The 4964-nt window shown below is 33.4% G+C and overlaps 2 long non-coding RNA genes across 2 annotated transcripts; one reads left to right on the top strand and one right to left on the bottom strand.

Moving 5' to 3' along the window:
• Nucleotides 1–431: 431 nt before the first annotated feature.
• LOC129243140 (uncharacterized) lies at nt 432–2717 on the bottom strand. The gene is made up of 2 exons (XR_008582242.1): nt 2078–2717; nt 432–663 (listed from the first exon to the last, which is right to left on the bottom strand). It is a non-coding gene; the product is annotated as an uncharacterized LOC129243140 (long non-coding RNA).
• A 153-nt stretch (nt 2718–2870) lies between these two features.
• On the top strand, nt 2871–4746 carry LOC129243141 (uncharacterized). Its single transcript, XR_008582243.1, has 2 exons — nt 2871–3010; nt 4467–4746. It is a non-coding gene; the product is annotated as an uncharacterized LOC129243141 (long non-coding RNA).
• Nucleotides 4747–4964: the final 218 nt, after the last annotated feature.

Genomic DNA, 4964 nt, shown 5'->3' with positions numbered 1-4964 from the left:
ACCACTTTCTGTGCATCTACCCGGTCTTCGCTCGAAACAGGCTTGAAGTCTTTGGCACTGATGTGTTAAGAAACGACCAGCACAAGACCTACTCAGATTTCTTCGGTGGTCGAGTAGATTTAAAGAAAATTAGAAAGCCAACCCGAGTGCACTACAATGGACTTAAGGTTGTCTGAGTGCTGTACTTGCTAGTTGTGCCGACAAAAAACATATGCTTTGACTATTTCTCGCATCTTCCTGCTATGTTGACTGCCAATTTGAATCTTAGCTGATATCCTCAATCTAGAAAAAAAACATAACACACTTCACACGCGGAAATCATTAAGCGATTATTTGATATACAAAAAAAAGTGATAGAAAAATATAAATTTGCTGATTCATAGATAACTTGCGAAACACTCTATGACATAACAAATATTCTTCAAAAAATATTCATAAACATATGCAGACATACGTACGTTTGTATGTATGTATGTATGTCTGGAAATAAAGAAAGATTTATTTTGCGATTCCTTAAAAACAACAATGCATTATAAAGTATAGTCGATTCCCAACAGCTGTCAAATACACAGCTACTCGTGCTTTCGGATTTTCAGATGCTGTCATTCACTGACAGCACAAATTCAGCTGTAAATCCGGCACCTCCCAAGGTTGTTTCGCGTGCTACAAATTTTGCCGAAAAAGCTTAAATAAGTAAAAAGTAATTATATGCATAGGTGTGTGTGTATGTATGTATATATATGCATGTATATATATACAGTAGGTTCTGTTTTTATGCGGTAGATACGTTCCGCAAGAAACAGCATAAAAAAAGCTACTAGTTCTATAGTAAAACTATAGATACGTTTCAAAAGTGCTAAAACCGCATAAATCTGAAATAATGTAATAAAATCGCATAAAAAAAGGGTACCATATTATAACTATAGATACGTTCCATAGACCGCATGAATCTGAAATCTATATGTATAAAAAGAAGTTACATTTCCTTGGTAATCTTATAACTCAAGAACCGCAAAACCGATTGACACAAAAATTTTAGAGATCTTTTCTATCTTTGAGGAGGTGGTTTGTGTGAAGTTTGATTTAAATTGGTGAAGCCGTTTCTGAGTTATGACATTTTATGTGAGTAATGGCTTCCTCTCATACGAAATGCCTGTATGGGAAAAACAACAACAAATACACAGCCGCTTATGAGCGTTTCTGTTGTACTGTTGTGGTTGTAAGTGTATTATGTTAATATTAATTTTGGACGAAAATATAAAAAAAACTGGAGCATTCAAGGAACTGGAAAAACATTTTTAACTTTATTTATTTTAGCATAATTTATTTAGCGTAAAAAATTGAAATGGAAATTAAAGAATCAAAGTTTAATTACAAGTTTTTATCGGCTCTTTCACCTTACCTGTATATACATATGTTAGGTGACCACCACAATCAAATTTTAAAAAAGTACAGAAAAGGCTATTGTAACATCTTTAGAAAGCATGTTGAATGAAAAAAATCAACTAATTCAACTGTTTAAACATTTTACGAGTTCTATAAAGAAAACTTAGTATGAAAAATTTCTTGCGATATAAAAAAAAAATTTTATGTATGGTGGTGCGAAGCCCATTGGGAAATGCTAGTAATTAAATAAAATCTCATAAACAAAATATTGTATTTTTGAAAATTATATAATATCTTTATTTAAGAAACGTCAGAATCGAAAAATAAATTTAAGTCAGAAATAGAATCAGACAATACCCACATGTTGCGCGTTCGTTTACGATTTGGGGTAAAATCACTTTCGTCACTTGAGGAAATGTACACGTCTGATCTGGATAGTTATGCAGGCGGTTCCATACTTGTAGGGTTAGCATTTTTGATATAATCTGTGATGAGTTTTTGCTTAGCTGGTTTAGAATCTTGTTTATATGTACAATTCCCGATAGGTCGACATGCATTTTTTAATTAAAAAAAAAAACCGCACTATTTCAAAACCGCATAAAAAAAAGCCGCATAAAAACAGAACCTACTGTATATATATATGTGTGTGTGTGCGTGTTTGTGCACATTTGGCTAATATTTTATTTATTACAGCTGCTTATCATAACAACCGCTAGCCTCCGCAAACTCCATCAGCGAACGCTATTATCCAGCATCAGCGGCATAGACAAAGCCAAATTCATCGAATGTTTGTTGCCTCGCCTTGTTACTTTTGAGCTGGTTAAGCCCATTTGCCCATCTGACGCCACTCGGATTGACCACTAATCGCACACTTCAGTCCACCATTCGCACACGCAAACACTCCAAAGCAATCGAGCAAAATTACTGCAACAAAGAGCACTTAATTGGCATTCATTTAATTAGAGAGATATTTTTGTATTCAATCTGCCCACTGGAATTTTTATGCAACGCTCGATTGTTAAGCGGTCTACAAATTGAATTTGCTGTGAGCTTTGCAATCGTAAATTTTATATTATATATAGATACACACATACTTGCACATACATATGGGTATGGAAATATGGTTGAATAAATCCATGTGTGTGTGCCAGTATTTGCTTTTGCGATGAACAAATGTTTTTAAATCAATTTCTGCACTCGTTATTTTGCTTGTAAATAATCACTTAGATAAGAATCGGAATTTAAATTCTGGTTCCATTTGGTAATTTTGGAATTAACGAAATCTCGCAATAGCTGTCCCAAATAATATTGACTAACTGAGATTTAAATTTTTTTTTTTTTTTTTTTATATATAGGTATTTATTGTTTTTTTTCATGCCTTGGAATGGATTTTTTTGTTCTCATTGGCAAGAATTTCAATCAAAAGTTATATAGTGACTTTCTTATAAATATTTATAGAGCGCTTCTTAGCTGTCAAACAAAAATTCTGAAAGTTTGAGGAAAATTTGAGAGCAGCAAAAGCAAACACTTATTTTGTGTTTTTTCTTGGGTTATTACTGAAACAGTTACAATAAACTATAAGCTCTGAAAAATTTCAATTAAAGGAGATATCTAAGCGATATATGTAAGTTATTTTTATGTTGAAGCGAAGTTGAATGGCAGATTTCTCTTACAAAATACACGCACCAACAAAGTACAGTTTGGCTGAAAAGTATTAAAACCGACAGTAACCGGTAAACGAATCGAAATGTATACGTTTTTTTAGTATTTCAACTTTCGTTTGAACACACACACATTTTTTCATACCTGCATTTCATTGTTTATTTGCAAGCCCTTTAAAGGGGACGTGTCAATGTATTTTTTTTTTTTTGGAAATAACGAAAAATATCATCAGCAACAGAAATTCAAAAAAAAAATTAAAGTGTTAAAGAAATTAGCCTTTTTTCTTATTTTGTTTTTCTTTTGTGTGGAGGAGGGGAAGCGTCGACAGTATATGGCCGAAGCCCGGTTGTGGGACTTAAACTCAACTAAACGCCCCCTAAAAAAATTTATTTCAAATCTGCAAGAGTTTGTGACATTGAAAAAAAAAAGAAAATGTGAAAGTGGAAATGGTGGATAAAGAAATTAGTTAGTTAGTTAGAGGGGAATCGTCAAAAGGCTATGGCCGAAGCCGAGGTGTGTGGAACATAAATCCAATTAAACTCCCCTCATGTCCGTTGGTAGACACTCATGGAACTTCACCGTTAATTTGTGCGTCAGAAGGCCGTTGGGAGTAAATTATTACTCAATCGTCTGTTATTTTCGTTATGCCGAGTGCGAAATTTTGCGCTATGAGGAATGAATTTCCAAACTGTGGGTCGATTGAGAGTTTGCACATGAGCGCAATAAAGTTGGAGATCAACAACGTTGGGGGCGTGCCATAGCACCAAAAATACTTGAGCAAGTCCGTGACTTTCGGGTAGGTTCTGTAGTTAGCAAAAGAATATACTAAATACAATAACCTTCAGTCAGTTACAGAAGCTGTTCGATTGTTTGTGTATTTGTGAATATCCCAGTTTGCCTAAGCATGAAATTGTTGACACCAGCGGCATCTCAGATAAACGAGTACTCCATATTTTACATGAAAACTTACATATGGACACATAGAAAAGCTGTTCGAAAAGTTACTGTCGCATTCGTTAGCAATTCAATAAGAAGTTGTGGTAGGGTATTTAACAGAGCTTTCGGGAAATCGTTAGAGAGATAATATAAAATTGTTAAAAAATAATGGGAATAAAAATAATGATTGAAGTTGAGTGAGAGTTTTTGGTATAAGAAAACTAATTTCAATTAAAAAATTTCCATTCAATACTTTTCAATCAACTTGTATGTACATTACCGCAGTCTTATATGTACATACATATGTATGTATGAACATATGTATTTACTTTCTTCTACTAATTATTTATCGCCACCAGACTCCCACTGTGCAATAAAAATCAAGAAATCAATTTTCATTGCTGTCGTTCATTTATAATTACATTTTTTTCGATTGTAAAAATTTGCATTTCTCCTTTTTGAACACCACAATTACAATGCAGATCCGATAAGAGGGAATAAAGAAACTTAAATGCCGAGCGAAAGAAAAAGAAGTGCAACAATGAGCCGCGCTGGCAACAATCAAGTTTAGAAAATACAAAAAGCATTTGGTTTATCATGATGACATCAAATAATGGCATTGCGTGGAGGTGAATGTCAAGTTGAGAGAAAAAGGCCAATCCAGTTAGTTTCTTAAAAACATTGTACTTACTGTAAATTAATAATGGAGCTAACGGTTTATTATGCTATTAATGAAACGAAATACAAATGATCGTAAATGCACTTGGTTGCAACAGCTTTTTTTTGGTTTAGTGTAAATTTAAGTATTTGTTGGTTTATATGCAGATGGGTGGGGAGATTATACAGTTGTGAGGAAAAAAATTGGCGTGGATGACAGATAGAATTTAAAGAGTTGAAGGGTTTAGATGGAAGAAAATTTAGCGAAAGTAAACTTTTTTAGAGCAAATGAAACTTTTGTGCAATGAAAGACTGAATTTTAA

This window comes from Anastrepha obliqua, chromosome 3 (assembly GCF_027943255.1).
Source record: "Anastrepha obliqua isolate idAnaObli1 chromosome 3, idAnaObli1_1.0, whole genome shotgun sequence".
In the NCBI taxonomy this organism is placed as follows: domain Eukaryota; kingdom Metazoa; phylum Arthropoda; class Insecta; order Diptera; family Tephritidae; genus Anastrepha; species Anastrepha obliqua.
This window is presented reverse-complemented; position numbering and strand designations above follow the sequence as displayed.